This window comes from Dama dama, chromosome 28 (assembly GCF_033118175.1).
Source record: "Dama dama isolate Ldn47 chromosome 28, ASM3311817v1, whole genome shotgun sequence".
NCBI lineage: Eukaryota > Metazoa > Chordata > Mammalia > Artiodactyla > Cervidae > Dama > Dama dama.
Window position 1 is genome coordinate 25,222,806 of NC_083708.1, and position 19,133 is coordinate 25,241,938.

The following is a 19,133-nucleotide window of genomic DNA, read 5'->3' on the forward strand; positions in this document are numbered from 1 at the left end:
CATCCTTACTGTTCTCCAAGCTTGAGGTAATCTTGCTACACTTCTTCTCCTGACCGGATCCAGCACAAGATTCAGCCGTGCTTCCCTGGCCACTTGTGTGCCCTTCTCTCTCTGCCTTATAAGTGCACTTCACGTGTCACTTATCACTTACTGTGAGGCACTTGATCCTAGACGGCGTGACAACGCCACTTCACTTAGCCTCCGCAGCCCCAGATGACCAAGGTTCCCTCAAGTCAAAAACCATCATGTCTCACACTCTGCTTATACTTCCCTAAATACCTAACACAGAACTAGGCAGAAAAACCACATGCAAGCTAAGCAAGGAATTAATCCAATCCTGAGGATAAGATTAATGACATGGCAGACAGACATCAATCCAAGGATTCCTCCCAAAGTAACAGTTATTTGGGGACTTCCCTGGTGGTCCAGTGGTTAAGATTCTGTGCCTCTGCTGCAGAGGGCATGGGTTCAACCCCTGCTTGGTTTGGCAAAAATATATATATATATATATATATATATATATATATATATATATATACACACACACACACACATATATATATATATAAGTTATTATTTGGAAATGGGGACTGTAGGTTCAAGCCAGTCCCCCTGGAACTCCAGAAAGAATTAGAACCCTGGCTCTCTGCCCTGCCCTAGGCCAGGTAGTTTATTTTAAAGTCTCACTTCTGCATGCCATCATATGTGATGATCTCTATTTAATAGATTTTCCCTCATGAATAAAAATGAAGCCATAACCACCTAATTGGAAAATTTTTATATTGCAAGCTGAGCCAGAAACTAATATTTGGTTCCAGTGGAAAAATATTGACAAAAATAAACACAAGGAAAAAAAAAAAGATTAAATAATCCAAGAACTGACATCTGGTGCTGCTGAGTCTGTTTAGAACTAGAGGAGTTCTTTTTCCATTTTCTATTCAACAGATAAAAAAAAAATATCCAAATCTTTGGTTTCTTTTAAATTTCTGGGAACTGATCTATTTCTTAAACCAGATGGATGCAGCCCTTTCAGGTACGGACACACCAACAGATTAACCAGGAAGAGATTGGCAAAGGATGCTATAAAAATGATTTTCACAGAGCACCACCCGGCAGCCTTCATGCTTCACTGAAGAACCAGAGCTCCTTAAATCAATCTTTAATGGGAACTACATTCTCCATTATAAGTGGTTATAATGGGCTTCTTAAAAGCCCTTCTTCCATTTAATGTTGACTTTCTCCTCACATCAATAAACCCTAGACTCATCCAAACACTGAATTACAAGAGTCTCCTGCTTTCAGGGTGCATTACAGACCAAGAAGAATGCTATGAGAGAGTACAAGATGTATCTTCTACCTAAATATTTCTTTTTGTGATCTTAAATCAGTACAGTCAATTTAAATTTAGTTCATTATTTTTTAAAAAAATGACATATACAAAACCCTTAACCCCGTAAGAGCTGTGTTAAAGACAAAGTATTTTCTGTATCACCAACAAATGTCTGATGCTCCCCGTGACGCCCCTTAGAAGGAACTTAAGGACAGAGCTATCAGACACCCTAACTCCATTGAACCAGTGTAGACCCACACAGCCCAGGGTGGCTTTTTGGCTCCGCACCGAACACACTGCACCTCCTTGCTCATTCGGGTATGACCAGTGGGGACTAGGAAAACACCAGAGCACACATAATGTCCATCAGCTGTTTTCCCAAAACATGTTTCCTATTATACAAATGATATAATGACAACAACACGCTGTAAGGCTTGGCCACATAAGGCACAGGCCAAAATGTACTTTTCTATGCAAACATTTCCTCCTAGAAAATACTTACACTTATGCTGAAATATGACAAGAATTCAGTCCTTCTCAAAACTCTACTGTCATCTAAACACAAAGGGTATTCAGAAACATAGGTGTTAAACAAAGGTCAGAAACTTGAACACTCTAACAAGAAACCTGGGAAGAAAGACATAGAAATAGAACAAAAGCGTGCTGTAAACATGTAAGGGAAACATCTAGGAGATGACGTTCCCAGTAAACAAATGTGTGTCACAGAAACAAAACAGAACTTAATAGCAACAAAGAACTACACAGTTATACTAGAATCAAGGTGGTGATCAAGGACAGGCTAGAGGTCTACCACTTGAATGGGACAAAGCCAATGGATGGCAAAAATGGAGACTTCATCAACTCCTATTCCATTATTTTTTGTCAAGGGAACTGAAATTAGATCTGAAAAGAATTAAACAAGTGTGGGTATCAGTGCTCTCTTACCCAAAATGAGTACAGAGATTTCATCAAATCTCCTTGATACTCTAAAGATCCACCTCTGGGCTTGACAGTCACTTTGTGTAAGTTCCCTCTAGGAAGAGAATGTGCAAATAAGATTTCTAAAGCATCACTGGAAAGGTCAGGAATCGCTGAATATGTGGGAAAGGCCAAAAGCCTGACAAGGTGCAAATACATTTTAATTTTCAACAAAAGTTAGAAAAGGGAGTATGCAAATTACACACTGGAGAATATCATACGAATCCCCAGCGAAACTTTTAGACGTGATACTTAAAGGCAGCTTGGGAAGGACTTAGAAGAGGAGGCCGTGAACCCTGAGATCCACGACGTTCACAGAAAATCAACCATTCAGCGGAACAACAACAAACAAGCAGATCCCTTTTTGAAGCATCTCCCAGGGACCAAGTACTCCACTGGAGATACAAAGAGGAAGACTGCATTCACAGGCCAGGACGCTCAGGTGAAACAGGCAACTGACATCCATCAGGTGGTAAGGCAAGCAGCAAGCAGTCTGATACTGGTGATACAAGGAACCACACAGCACAGAGGGGAAGCAACTACTCTGCCAGGAAGGGAAGGGGAGTCTGGGGCCAGAGCCGGACTGCAAGGGAGGAACAAGAATTTGATGCTGAATGCAGAAGAGGTTGGTCTCAGTAGGCAGAATGAGGATGTACAAGCCATTGGCAGGGAACGCATGGTACTCAAGGAGGCCTGGTGGTCTGGTACGGTGGACATGTAGGGCTGGTAGAGAGAAGGAAGTTCACGAATGGGGCCTAGCCAAACTGTACTGACCTAATTTCCCTCTTGTACACAGTTACTATTCTAGTGCAACAAGGAAATGAGGCAAACATAGTGTAACTGTACTTATAAGGCACTTGGTAAGTTTCTCTTGATCTGCTTATGAATAAGATTGAGAATGTGGCCTAGACATGAATGAATGCCCCCATGATTGGATTGATTACAGAAAGCACTGAGTCACTATACCAAGAGGCATGTGCTCACCAACTGCCTGGCCTCTATCTGGAGCTGGGAGCAGACCTCCCATTTCAACCTAGAGGGAGGATGTTAACAGCTTAATGCAGTGTTCTTTCTTAAGCCTTGTCCTCATTAATAAATTTACCAATGATTCGAATGAAAATATGCACTTGATAGACTTTCGAATAGATAAATAACATCTTGGATAACAGCATTTCAATTCAGACAGATGTCAGCTGTCTGTAGATCAACTGAGGGCTCTACATCTGGGAGAGGTAGAACCCAGCATTAGCACAAATGAATAGGACAGGCATATATCACGTGTGGGGTGACAGTAAGATTCACATACCCAGTGGTGTGATTCCACTGCTTCACAATACCTCCCCGCACCCACCTAGGCCAAAAAATAAAAAACTAATGCAGTCAACCCAGAATAAAAAAGACTATGATGGTCTGTCCCACCCTTTTTGAGGGTTATAATATATCATGACTATTGCATTTAGCTCTGGATCTCCTCATACAGGAGAAATAGAAGGAAACTGGAACAACTAGAATGATTAAATAACCCAAAACTAAACTTTAAGCTGTGCTGTGAGCTTAGCCGCTCAGTCGTGTCCGACTCTTTGTGACTCCATGGACTGTAGCCCGAGAGGCTCCTCTGTCCATGGGGATTCTCTAGGCAAAAATACTGGAGTGGGTTGCCATGCCCTTCTCCAGGGGATTTTCCCAACCTAGGGATTGAATCCAGGTCTCCCTCATTGCAGGCAGATTCTTGACCATCTGAGCTACCAAATTTTAAGAATATTAGTCAAAGGAGCTGGTCGGGGTTAGCATGGAAAGAGTTGAGAGGAAAGGATGTGAAAGAGGAGTTGTCAGGAAAGGAATTTCCCAGGCAAGAATACTGGGGCAGGCTGCCATTTCCTCTTCCAGGTGATCTTCCCGACCCAGAGATTGAACCAGAGTCTCCTGCATCTCCTGCATTGGCAGGTGGGTTCCTAACCACTGAGCCACCTGGGAAGCCCTAGAGGAAAGGACAGTTATTGTCAAATATCTCAAGGATCCTATTTGGTAGAGGATTTACCCTTGTACCAACAGACCCTCAAGGGTCTACCTAGAACCAGGCACGGGGTACTGAGAGAGAGGTGTCTTGGCTCAACATTAAGGGCTTGATGCAAACAGTGGCCTCCAGAGAGAGCAGCTTCCTAATCTCCAGAGATGACGGCACAAGCTGGACCACTCTGGGGGGTGGCTGTGGACTGGCAGATTTCAATTCTACCAAACATCAACACCCCTCACCTGATAAATACAGGTGACCTTTGAACAACAGGGGTTTGCACCTCCTGAGTCCACCTACACTCAGATTTTTTCAGTAAATATACTATAGTATCACATGATCTGAAAATACAAAAGAACTGCATGTACAAAGGGCCCATGCAAGTTACACACATTTTTTTTTTAACTACACAGAGAGTCAGCACCCCAACTCTCACAGTTTCCAACGGTCAACTGTATATAAGTATTTTATAACATGACCTTTTTATAATGCTGAGATGAAGCTGATAAATAATATAACCCATTTAACACAATTTTGTGAAGGTGACATAATGCCTTAAAGGAAAGTAACTGATCACAGGTAGTTCAGTATCTAAATTCCCAGGTTTCAAAAATCAATATAATGCCAAAAGACAAGTAACTTATAACAGGTAAGTCATAAGTGAATAATTTATAATAATAAATTCTCAAGCACAAGTTTATTAGAAGACACAACAAATGCTCAGATGCTCATACCACCACTAGTTTAGCTATAGGTGAAATGAGATCAGAAATAATTTCATAGGGGGAGGGGCATATGTATACCTATAGTTGATTTATGCTGATGTACGGCATAAGCCAACACATGGATAGACTAATATTTTTAATTAATTTTTTACAAAAATTTTTCATGTCAAAAATTCCTTCATAGCTGAGATTTTACAAACTTCACACACCTGAGTAGTTCTGTTTTCAGGATTCTCTGTGCTTTACCTGACTAAGCCCTCTAACTCATATTAAGGCAGCACAGCACCTTTAAAGGGGCCTCCCAGGTGGCGCGAGTGGTAAAGAACCCTCCGTTGATGCAGGAGAGCTAAGAGATGCAGGTTGGATCTGTAGGTCGGGAAGATCCCCTGGAGGAGGGCATGGCAACCCACTCTAGCATTCTTGCTCAGAAAATCTCATGAGAGAGGAGTGTGACAGGTTACTGTCCATAAGGTCACAAAGAGTCAGACACGACTAAAGTGGCTTAGCAGGCAGGCACCTTTGAAGCTGGACAGACCCCATTGGAATCCAGACTCCAGCCTTTCCAAGGTATAGAGCCTTGAGCAAGTTACTCAATTTCTCTAACTTCCAGTTTCCTTTTCTGTGAAATGGTTGGTCTAGAGATGAAACATGTCCAAGGGGTGTTTATCGAGTCTAGCACCCCATGGAACAGAAAATTCCCTCCACTGAGATTTCAACAAGCCCAAATGTTCCTGTGTTCATGAAAATTACACCTATCTTCATCAGCGCCTGCAGAGTTAGATTCAAATTTGCCCCTAAACAGACATGTTAGATCATGAATTAACTCAAGCCAGGCAGCCCAGGAGAATGTAGAGATGAGAGCAAGCAGCAACAGTCAAAACATTTACCGAACATTAACCATATGCACCAGATTTTTTAATTTAATGCTATCATACACACAGTTTAATCTTTATAACTCTATGAGAGTTCATTTTCTCAATCCCTTTTAGATAAAGAATCTGAAATTCAGAAAGGTTAAAACATTTATTCAAGGTCAAACAGCCATAAGAGTTGGAGCCAGAATGATCAACTTTGTCTGACACCAAACTCAGAACCATTCATAATGGATCTCTAATGTGAGGCTGTAACACTACACAGAATTTCACATCAGTTGCCTGATTCTTCCTGGCAGTTGGTTCTACCCACCATTAAAAAAAAGAAGAGAGTGAACACCAACATTCTTGTCATTCGTCCTTTAGGACATTGATTCTGAACCACATTCAAGTTAGTCATTGCTATTCATTAATAAATGCACTACACTAAACACGTTCACCTATTTAATAAACATTTACTGCTTCTAAAAAGCTAACTGGAATGCACATTCCCTTACTTCATTAAATTAAGTGAAATACCTCTTAAATATTAAGGACTGAAGTAATGATATAACTGACTATGCCAGAAATATATCCCTTAGCAGTTGGCATATTTTTTTTGTTTCTGTGGTTATGAAAAGTAATTGTCTGCCAATCCAACTATTTCTCCACTGAAATTAGTAAACACACAGAATCAGAATTTAAAAACGGAATTTTGATCTTTTAAAAAAATTTCCTTATGGATTTTAAGTTACAAAAGTACCTTTTTTTTCCCCCCTAGGGACTAAGACTGATGATTCTTTTTAGAACTAAAAGTTATGATTTTATAAAACTTCTACCAAAGGTCTTTAATATATTGCATGCATTTTCTCATTAATACTTAAAAAGATATAACTATTTAGTCTTAAACAGTTTTCTATCTGTACACAAACACAAATTAAATGGGGAACATATACAGAAAGTCATGTAAAAAGTTATTGGAGACAATGAAAACAGAACAGAGTCTGCTCTGCTGATTTCATGTCTCAACCAGAAAACTTCCTCTTTCTCACCATCAGTCACTATTTATTGGGTGTCTGCTCCAGGCATATGAGTGTCCAAAACCCACAAAAGTTAGGAAAAAAAATATCTGGTGCCTGCAATGTCACGAGGTGATTTCTAGGGACACTCCCTATTATTGCTTCAGCACTGTAAGATCACTTCAGATCATCTCTAAGATGAGTTCAAAGGTGGCAGGCTCCAAACAGCAGCAACAAACAAATAGGTGAGGGACTTCCCTGGTGGTCCAGTGGTTAAGAATCTGTCTTGCAATGTAGAGGATGCAGGTTCCATCCCTGGTCAGAGAACTGGGATCCCACATGCTGCCAAGCAACTCAGCCTGCGTGCCCCAACTAGAGAGTCAACTCAGCCTGGGTGCCACGATTACAGAGTCCATGCAACAAAGGATCCCATGTGTCCAACTAAGACCTGATACAGCCAAGTAAAAAGATAAATATTATTTTTTACAAAAAATGACAAAGGAAGAAAAATTTGTCTTCTATTACTTCTGGCATTCATTTTAATATTATTAGACAGATCCACTACTAAAATCCTAGGATCTCTGGCCTATTTGTTTTTTTTTTTTTTTTTTTCGCAGTTATCTTTCTAGCCCTGGCCCAAAAGGAAAGAGTCTTCTGGAGTCTCTATCTACTAGTATAGAACTCAAGCCTATTCCCCAAAGAGTAGGCCTTCCAAAGAGCAGGCACCAACATCATTCACTGCATCAGCTGCCTTTGCTCACAGCAAATGCCATCAACTACTGCAGGGGTCCTGGTCTTGCATCATACCCCAACTCCTTGAATTTTAGGACAGGAATAAGCATGGGCAGTGGTTACTACATCTATTTCTTCTTCTTATTGTTACTATTACTATTATCAGGTGGGAGCTATCTGTTAGATGAATCTGAATCAGGGTTAACTGACACAAACAGATGGAAGATGTAATAAATGAAATGCCTTTACAAAGAACCTATAGGTTGTAAGCATTAGTTTTCAAGAATTAAATCTGGGTGTCTTTTGAGACAATCAAGAGACATAATGCTCACTTTACCAGGTAAACGGCCATTCTACTAAGGGAAAGCCACATGCTTGTTTGTTTTCATGTGGATGGCATTGGCAACGGAATGCCATCTGCAAAATACACTGGCATACACTCATACATGTGAAAATGCCAAATAAAAAATAATTGAATTATCACTCTTTTTAATATGCTTTCAGTATGTTTACATACAAATAAGCATACAATATAAATATACAAGTGGCAATAAACCATTTACACTTACTCCAAAATTGTACCTTGTCACATACTGACAAGCCATCTCTTCAGTGAGGTAGCATTTATAAAGAGCCTGTTTTATCCTACCACTGGACCATACATCTGAAACCTATGCACATAAAGAGGACTCAATACACTAAGAAAACTTCAATTTTTAACAAGGAACTAAAACTGACATAAATAAAATAATCAGCAAAAAAGGGATACGATAAAAAGTCGTGCCAAATAAAACTTGTTTCACACAGAGAAGTAGCAAGTCAAAGGAAAAGGCCAGGTCACATGGGCCAGTGTTCCCAGGGAGGTGTGTGAAGTGAGACATGACCAAAACAACCATTCACGGTGGCAGTTCAACAGTGCTACACAACGGACAGTCCCATTTGTAATCCAGAAAGAGCTGTATCCTTAATGAAAAAGTTCTCTACCAGAGCATGCTCAAGAAATTCCACCTTCCTTTCAGATATATGGGACAAAGATGGAGAGAAGCCTGTACTGTTTTGGTTAGCACAGTACAAAATGTGGTAAAAATGCAAACATGCCTTCAGGAAGAAGGCAGGATGAAAAGTGTCTTCAGGGCAGGAAATCTGCCCAACCCAAAGTTAGACCAGCATTGGGAGGTTCTGTGACCTCTTCTTCAAGAAAAAAATTATATAGTAGTCAATACTAATTTTCCAAGAGATCTGGTTAAGAAACCAAGTCTATGGTTTAAGTACGCTTTCCTTTAAAGGTTTATGCAGTTGTTTGATATAAAAATTCTTGAAGAATTCCAAAGGAAAAGGGCCCTTGGGTATTTGGCCAGACTGGATTGTTGTCCTCAATTATGTACTCCTTCCTTGTAACAATTACACACACACAGCTTCCGCTATGACATTCAGTGGTGCTCTGCACTAGCATACAGGGCATTCCGCTCTAAGCCAGTTGGCTATGTGGCTTGTCTTAATCAACAGACTGAGGACAGTGTACTCATTTCAACACAAGGCTCTAAGAGGCCTGCAAGTTCCTGCTCTCCATCAGAAAAGTACATCCCAGGTAGCTACTTTTCCTTCTTCCACACGGGTCCCAGGATGAAGACCTATGGAACAGACCTGAACTCCTGCCTCAGCTTTGGAGCCCAGCCCAGCCCTTCTGGACCCAGTCAATGGTTGCCAACCTGCAGATTCATGAATGTGAAATAAATATTTGTGGTTCTGAGACACTAAGCTTTGGATGTTGTTAGGCAGTAGTATCAGGATTCCTTGGTGGCTCAAATGGTAAACAATCTGCCTGCAATGCAGGAGCCCTGGGTTCAGTCCCTGGGTCAGGAGGATCCCCTGGAGAAGGGAATGGCAACCCACTCCAGTATTCTTGCCTGGAGAATCCCATGGACAGAGGAGCCTGACGGGCTATAGTCCGTGGGGCTGCAAAGAGTAGGACACAACTGAGTGACTAACACTTTCATTTTCACATGCAGTAGTACCATCACAACAAAAACAAAGTCAACACACCTTTAGAAGTATCCTGATCCACAAATTACTTTGTGGATTTTTACCAAGAAGATCAACGCCACATAGTACATATTACTGTCCACAGGCATAATTCTACCAAGGTCAGGAATACCAAAGCCCAGAGACAAAAGCAGTCAATTAACAAAAACAGCCAAGAAAGCATCTCTTTGTTCCAGTTCTCATTTATCCCATGACCACTGTGCACGGCTATGCAAGTTTAACTATAAGAAGACATCACTTAACACCAAGCGAGACTTATGTACATCTTGGTACATTCATCTATCTGTGTGTGTTAGTCGCTCAGTCATGTCCAACTTTTTGCAACCCTACGGACTGTAGCCCACCAGGCTCCTCTGTCCATGGGATTCTCCAGGCAAGAACACTGGAGTGGGTAGCCATTCTCTTCTCCAGGGGATCTTCCCAACTCAGGGATCGAACCAGGGTCCCTCCACACTGCAGGGAGATTCTTTACCATCTGAGCTACCAGGGAAGTCCAAAAATGAGTGTTAGTCAAGTCCGACTCTTTGTGACCCCACAGACTGTAGCCCATCAGGCTCCTCTGTCCATGGAATTTGATATTATTTATCATTAGGGGTTGAATTGCATCACTGCACAACCCACAATCCTCCCAAATACAGTGAAGTTGCATCCACTGTACTCCAGGATATGACCTTCTTTGGAAAGAGGGTCATTGCAGTTACGTTCAGTTGAGATGAGATCTTGTAAGTACTGTGGGCCTCTAATGACTGGCGTCTGTATAAGAAGATAGCCATACGAAGATCAAGACACACAGGGATACCACCACGTGAAAACAGAGCAGAGATCAGAGTTAGGCAGCGATAAGCCAAGGAACGCTAAAGGCAGCCAGTGAATCAGCAGAAGCCAGAAGAAGAAAGGATCCCTCTACAGGCTTCAGAGAGATCAGAGCCCTGCCAACACCCTGATTTTAGATTTCTACCTTCCAGAATTGTGAAACAATGAATTCCTATTGTTTTAGGCTACCCAGTTTTTGGTACTTGTCAGAGCAGCCCTAGGAAACCAATTCACTTGTCTTAAATCTTACATACTCTAACTGTTCCAAAAGGATACTGCATCAAAAATATGACTTCCCCATCATGTCTATTCTGCCACTTTCCCTTATACCTTAAAGGAAATCTGCACGTGCAATTGAGAGCATTGGTAAATATTATTTTGAATATTAGAGCAGAAAGCTCACACAGTAAACATTTGTACCCAGGAGGTAATTCAAGTATACTTTATTGAGTCGTGGACTAAGAACTCACCTAATTATCAAGGAAAATTCTCAACAAAAAGGGAGTTTTGAAATCTTCTGAGAATGTAGCATCACCATGTATTATGCCATCATACCGGACTTCAGCGATTTCAGTCTAACAGACTCATGCAGCTAGGTTTCTCACACACTTATGCTATCCTGTACCATTTTCTACGCAGAAATGTCTAGCTAAGCTATAAAGCAAAGTGAAAGTGTTAGGTGCTCAGTCGTGTTCAACTCTTTGTGATCCCATGGAAAGTATCCCACCAAGTCCCTCTAGCACTTTCAATTTGCTTTATAGCTTAGCACTACTGTAAGCTGATAAATGTGGAAGTATTAATCACTCAGTCGTGTCCAACTCTTTGTGATCCCATGGAAAGTAGCCCACCAAGTTCCTCTTGGAAACAAGTTCCTCAAATTTCAATTTGCTTTATAGCTTAGCGCTACAGTAAGCTGATAAATGTGGCAGTATTAATCGCTCAGTCGTGTCCGACTCTTTGTGACCTCATGGACTGTAGCCCACCAGGCTCCTCTGTCCATGGAATTCTCCAGGCAAGAATACTGGAGTGGGAAGCAATTCCCTTCTCCAGGGGATCTTCCTGACCCAGGAATCAAACCTAGGTCTCCTGCATTGCAAGCAGGTTCTTTACTGCTGAGTCACTGGGGTGAGCTATAAGCTCTAAAGCAAATCTGTATTTAATTTGTAGTACAAATCATTAAGCGCCGAAAGAAAATGAAATTAGGGGTAGAGTCCTAGAAAGTGTTGATGGAATTAAGTATCAACCTGGTACTGAATACTGGCTTTCAAGGAAGAAATGTATGAGGAAATTCAGATAGAGCAGGCAGTCAGAAGGGTTACTGAGAAGCCTTCTGATCCCACTGACTTGCTGAGTGTATGCAGGTGGGGCTAGGGAGATAAGGTTGGGTGCCCAAAATGTGCAGATGATATAATGCCAGGATACAATGCCATCATTGCCTAAGCAGCATTCCCTGGCTTAAGTTTCCATGAGAAAGCCACCACCATGAATATCTCATAAATCATTTCACTTTGGTCTACTTATTCTTGTAGAACTAGCCTTGAGGCTGATCTATACATAAAACAAGCAAGCAAGCTAAATGCAAGAAAATATCAAGCAGATGGTGTGTGGGTGAACATGTGGAGGAAGTGAAATATTAGCAGCTTTGAAAAGAGGAAGAGAAAGTAAAATATGTCAAAATGAATATGCATTTTATAAAGAAAACTCAAGAATATAAGTCCTATGATATATTAATTTCAATTATTTGTAACAATTATCATTGTAATACTTATGATAAATAAATGTGAAATATTTCACAAATAAAATGTGAAAATGAAAAAAAATGTGAAAATGAAAATTGCTATATATCATTACTGGGGACAAAAGTCTCAATATTTTGTCACTTCCCTGCCTTTTCTGCTATGCAGCTGTATTTATTAAGCAAATTAGGGTCTTTTGCATATAGAGTTTGGTATACTATCTCTTAAAAAAAAAAACTCCAATTTTTACAATATCAACCTTGCTAATAACTAATACTTATATAGTTGCTTATCCTGTGACAGAATTTCAAGTACTTTATATATATTAACTTATTAGCTCTCAATACGCATGAGAGGTGGATACTATTATTATCTTCATTTCACAGATAAGAAAATCAAAGAGAAATTAACTTGCCTAAGTTCACCTACCTGATAAACAGTGAAAAAGAACTTTAAGCCAGGTAACTGGCTCCAGCATCCTCACTCCTAACCCATTACCATACCACCTGCCTCCCAGAGACAATGTGCTTATCACTGAAACTAAGCTTCATCTCTGATTTTTTTAAGGATGTACTCAGAACAGAATCATGGCAATCCATTCCAGTATTCTTGCCTGCAAAATCCCACGAACATATGAGCCTGGTGGGCTACGGTCCATAGGGTCGCAGAGTCGGACACGACTTAGCAAGTAAACAGCAACAGAATAGAATCACAGGAGCCAACGGAGTCTATGAGCTGAACTGCTCTCCCTCAAAGGCATAATACCCCCATATTACCTCTTACCACCTGTGAAAAGGGAAATGACCCAACTTCATCATTGTTACGGACTTCTACAATCTAATTATAATCTGCATTTCTTTGATGTAATGAAGGTGAATAGTTTTTCACGTTTTGGCCATTTGTAGTTCCTGTTTTGTGAGCTTTCTATTCCCACTATGTAAATTGTTTATGTCCCCATCCCCACCCCCAAATTCATATACTGAAAACTTAATGTTCTAGGTGATGGTAAGAGGCAGGGCATTGAGAAGGTGATTAGGTCATGAGGGTTCCTCCCTCATGGGATTAGCACCCTCACAAAGGAAGCCCAGAGAGATGACCAGCCCCTTCCATCATGTGAGGACACAAATAAGAAGCCCCTGAGTCTACAACTCAGAGGCCTCTCACTAGAACCTGATCATGTTGGCACCCTGATCTCCAACTTCCAGCCTTCAGAACTGTGAGTAATAAATTTCTGCTGCTTATAAGCCACCCAGTCTATGGAATTTTGTTATAGCAGCCCAAATGGACTCAAATGATTCCTTCCTAGAATGCTTGCTACAGCATGTTCAATTGAAAGTATTTCAGAATATACCAGAGGGTTGCTAACTAGCTGTTTCGATGGGAGCCTATAGATAGGCAAGTACCTCAGGGGAATTACCAGGACCCAGGGCTGAAGGCTCAGCTGTAAACACCTGGGGCCATAAGGACTGAGCAGGCTCTCCCAACAGACTAACAGCCTGCTTTATACCACACAGCAGGGGCTGTACTTATCTGAAGGCTGGCGCAGTCATTAATGGTACTCGAGACACTCAATTCTCTCACATCAACATGTCTGGGAACACAAATCAGTAAATCTGATGTTTGCTTCTACATGTGTGTAGGTTGCTCAGTCGTGTCTGATTCTTTGCAAACCCATGGACTGTAGCCTGCCAGGCTTCTCTGTGCATGGAATTCTCCAGGCAAGAATACTGGAGTGGGATGCCATTCCCTTCTCCAGGGGATCATTCCCGACCGAGGGATCGAACTTTGGTCCCCTGCATTGCAGGCAGATTCTTTACCATCAGGGCCATCGGGGATGTTTGCTTAGTGAGGTCAGAATTACAGAAGGAAAATGAAAGCTTTCAAGGGATCTCACACCTACGGAGCAGTCTCACAAACTTTCCCTATTTTCTACATGGCTAGCGTGGTTGGTGATCAGAATCATCCATTAGTCAGAGGATTCTACCCGAACAGTGCTGAACCAAAGCTATTAAATTCTTACCCGCTAAACCCTGTTAATCAGTTAACGATTTACCTCAAGCCAGGCACTCTGCAATAAAATCGAGCACCGAGGACACCCTCTGATTACCTGGCTTGGAAAGAAAAATACCACATTTGCATACTTAGGAGTCACTTCTTAGGATGAGCTACTGTCTCCAGACAGTTCATGTCATCTATCAGGACTGATGGTTAACACTTTCGATTTTTTAAGGGTAACCCCATACTTGGAGAGTTTCACTCCTTTATGTACCAGCTACAGAGGCAGAGGCAATACATACACACACAGGCACACACACTCTCTCTCAGGGACATAATAAATATGGAGGTTTTTTAAAAATGAGTGTTAACACAAAGTTTGAGAAGAGAATTAGTAAAGTAAGGTGGGGATGCTAAAGAAAATAAATCACATGGACATGTATTTTACTGAGCGTTGGGCAATGAGCAGTAGAGGAGAGATGACTAGTTAAATGAAGCTTCAACCTTCAATTTTTTTTTTTGGACCCATCAGAGCACTTTATCCAAAATCACAATTATTTTTCTACTTAGAAAGGCAGTTGTGCTATTGATGAGAAACGCCTGTTCTCAGTATGGACGCCTCCTTGCTACACTACATATAGAAGGCTCCGTGAGTTTCTGGAATCTCAGCCAAGAATGGTCCATAGAGATGACACCAGAACTGAATGTGGCCTGCTAATGAAAATAGTAGGACAAGTGTTTCACGCAGAGGAAATGGCCTGGAGAAGAAAAATCATATGCAATGCATGTGCAGGAAGTGACAAACAGTTCTGTGTTACCAAAATAGAGATTCTGAACTTGGGGTCTGTAAACAAGGACACAGAGGCAAAGCAGTGTAGTCAGTGTCTGATGGGACCACGAGCTTTCATCAGATATTTTTTTTTTAAGTATCCCTGATTGGCGATGGGGAGGTGAGTTAAGAAAAACTGTGTGCCAAATGCATGACAGGGAGGGGTAGGGGACAAGAGATGAATTCCTCAGAGGTCACAAGACCAGGCTGAGTCACGCTGGACTCCCTTCTGTGCAAACTGGGATCCTTTAGTAGAATGAAAAGGGATGTGTAAAAGGAAGACTGGCTAAAATGTAGGCGAAAGTGAAGTGCAGGCAACAGTCCAAAGCATCTCAGCAGCCAAACAAGAGCAGTGGGAATGGAAAGAAGGGAATCAGAGAAATGATTAGGAAACAAAACAAGCAGGCTGAATATTCACGTTTGCTTGTATCAATGTATGCACAGAATGTTTCTGGGAGGATTTTCAATTAACTGATAACACTGGTTGCCAGCGGACAGGGGAGGGGGGTAACCAAGAAAGAGGATGAGAGGGCATCTTTCCCACTGTTTACCCATTTGTACCTTTTGAATCACACGAAGGTAATGCCTACTATAAAAATAAAACGTTTTTTAAAAGGACATGGAGCTTATCGTAATGAGATGTCTCTATTTAAAAACTTAAATTTTTCTCTCCAAACCCCCTCTCAGTGTTTCAAGCTGCACTTCTGAATTCAGATTATTTTTACCTCAAAGGCTCCTGGACTGTACCCATGATTGTCCCTTAAGAAGGGCCAATCTCTCTGTTGACCAGGGTGATAAATGTATGAAACTGAAGTGGACACCATACAGATGTAAATAAACAACTATTTCCCTGGTTACATTCAACCAACTTAACACGTAGTTGTCAAAATACCAGAATGAAGAAAAGTCTGATCAATTAACTCAGGGAGCTCAATCTTCTCAATTTTAAGATAAGAGCTCAAAGAAGAATCTCTATGATTTACAAAAAACAAAGATGAATCAAATAAATTACTGATGTGAAAGAGATCATATGTGAGGTCCATTGTGGTGAGTGTTAAGCTAATATAGCCTAACCCTTTCGCTTATATTAGCTTTTTTTAAATTAAATAGAATGAATCTCCTATTCAGCCTGATAACAGCATATAAAGCAGGTACTCCAGAAATAACTGACTTAAAGTGAATGGTTTGACCAATTTTAAATTAGCCAATAGCAGACATAAATTTAATACTTAAAAAATAAGTGGATCTTAGCTTTGCAAAACTAAATAAGAACACTGTTTCCCATTTGGCCATATAAGCTCAAATATACAAAACCTGCAATACTTGTTCAAAGCATATTTAATGGTACTTATTAAACTTATTAATCAAAACATACTGTGTCCAAAGATCAATTCTACAAATGTTTCCATTCATTGCTTTTATGTTTTATATTTTGACTTGTTCTACAAAAGATGTTGTGAGTCAGCTTAAAACAATAAATTCAATATAACAGGAAACTCTATTAGGTAAAAAAATCAGAATAAGAAAAAAAGGTAGAACAGAAACTCAAGACCAAAGGGAGAGTTAGATCATCAATATTAGCTCATAGGTTTTTACGGGGTTATTAAAATTAAGTTGCAAAATTGACTCTGTGTTTCCTAGTGGCAAAGCAGAAAGGGAAACTTAACCGATTATCTAATTCTAGTTCTGCATGATGAAAAGAAAAAAGGACACTCAATAATTATTCAGGGGAGGTAAAGCTTTTCTTTGGCATTTAGAGTTGAATGAAATTTCTTGCATGAATCTTCAAATAGGAGCTGTAGAATGAACTATGATCTTAATAACCACATCTCTTAAGCAACTTAACAGTAGGTTTCTTGTGACTGTCTTTATTAATAAAACGCTTCCTTGTGAGCACAATTTGGGGGGAGGAGTGCAAGAATGCAAAACAAAGTAGACAAAGTACACAGTTTCTGAAGATCTGGCCTAACACCTGGCCTAACACCTAGAACTGGAGGAGAATGGGTGGACATCATAGCCTTTGTTCAGCCAACTCTCTATATAAACATTTCTCTCATATAAGCTTCTGATCAAATTTATGAGCAGACAAGTCATAGTCCCTGGCATTCTATACCACCATTAAAGGGAGATTAGTATACAACAATTATTCTTCATCCACTAGTTCCCCACATTTGAAACTCAAGGTTATATAAAATTTCTTTTCTCTACTTTTTCTGCAACTATAACAATGCTCGTTCTAACATAAGTGAATTGAGCGGATGTTACTGGATGTAAATAATAACAAAATTATGGATTGGGATTTTTTTTTAAAAAGGACAGTAAGAACATTTAGTGGGCTTCCCAGCAGACGCTACTGGTAAAAAACCCATTTGCCAACGCAGGTGGCAAAGGAGATGCGGGTTCCATCTCTGGGTTGTGAAGATCTCCTGAAGGAGGACATAGCAACCCCCTGGAGAATCCCATGGACAGAGGAGCCTGGAGGGCTACAGTCCATGGGGTCGCAAAGAGTTGGACACAATTGAAGCTACTTAGGACGCACGCAGGCAAGCGACATTTAGCAAGGAAGGGATAGGGGTTTTGGTAATAAAACCTTAGGAAAGATATAGAAAAATAAGATAGAGTAAATCCAGGTTTTAGGACTGAATTCCAGCCGTGCATGTGGAGGCAAGGTGCTCAGTGGCAAGTGGCTCAGAGGTCAGGACCCAGGTAGTGAGTCATTCAATTGCAGAGATATTGTGCACTGGGATGCAGGTCTCGGAGAGAAAAATGCCTCTTTCATTCTGACAATAGGAACTGATTCCAAGGCCAAGAGTGCCAGCACAATCAAGCTATCTGCAACAAAGTGAGTTTAATGTAACTGCCGGGGAGGGTTCTTTTAAGAAGTTTAGAATGAGCAAAGAAGAATGATGTAAATTAACTGCTCAATATCTCTGACTACACAATTAACATGCATAAAATGTAGCTATCTTTATGTCATGGGAGAATTTTTGCTCTGTTCAAATAAATCCTAACGTATTTTTCATAAGCACCCTCCTACTGTTGATTTGCCCAATCTTCCCACCTTTTACATAAAAGTGTTATTTCCTCACCATCTAGGAAGAGCCCAAGCAGGCTGGAGGAGCAATAGTAATAAACTAGGGCTTACCACACTTTTGTGGAAGTAAGTCTTTGGGGTAATATGTAATAAGAATGGTGAAGAGTATTAAAATGATAAAAAAGGAAAGGAAGAAAAAGGAAAGATAATAAGTGACTGGATCATTCCCAGATAATTTTGTTAAACAAAGTGAAAAAAGGTTAATACTGACTCATAAAACTTACATAACGGAAAAATAAAAACAAAACTGGAAATACCACAGCGCAAAAATAAAGCAAGTGAAATGTAATGCAGTTATCCTTGATGATTTCAAGATAACATAAAATTAAAAAGGAGAAAGGAACAAGCCTTCCAAACCCTTGATTTCACAACCACGTTGGTTGTCAAACTTGAAAACTGATATGTTTATATATGAGGGAAACCCATATTGTTGAAAATGTGTATCTATATTGTGTTTTTTGAATCATTTAGGAATCACAGACTCTTCTAAATGTTTTATTTTCACCTTTACCTGTAATAAATACATTATAATTAAGTCAACCACAACAACTCAACCCTAAAATAAGTTAATATGTCACTTATTAACCAAATTATTGTTACTCTTGGAGTAACCTGAAATTTCCTTTAAACAAGTTGCACTTTTTAACTGTGTTTTAGAGTTTAATTAAAACAGGTTTGATTACCCATTAGAAAAAAAATGCAACCTTAAAAATGAAATTAACTTATATTAGCAGTTGGAGAGAATTACCTTATTTAATAACACATTAAAGAAGGAAAACATGTGGTCCTAAAAATGTCAAAATTCAACTTAAATACTGAGATAACTGATTTTGACTATTCATGCAAAGAGGTAATTTTAAAAATACAGTTAAACTTCAACCACCATGGAGTAAACAAGACGTTTTAATCCTAAACTGTCTTTAAATGAAGCCTGAAACACAGCTCATTCAACAAATAACCCATGAGCACCTATTATA

At 40.1% G+C, this 19,133-nt stretch overlaps 1 protein-coding gene and 1 long non-coding RNA gene across 5 annotated transcripts in view; one reads left to right on the forward strand and one right to left on the reverse strand.

Moving 5' to 3' along the window:
- NCOA7 (nuclear receptor coactivator 7) overlaps positions 1-19,133 on the reverse strand; it is a 159,485-nt gene that overhangs the window by 138,457 nt on the left and 1,895 nt on the right. The window lies entirely within an intron of this gene.
- The window catches only part of LOC133048092 (uncharacterized), a 178,455-nt gene continuing 172,578 nt past the window's right edge, over positions 13,257-19,133 (forward strand). The window contains exon 1 of the long non-coding RNA XR_009690944.1: positions 13,257-13,454. This is a non-coding gene — a long non-coding RNA (uncharacterized LOC133048092). The remainder of the gene's footprint in view (positions 13,455-19,133) is intronic.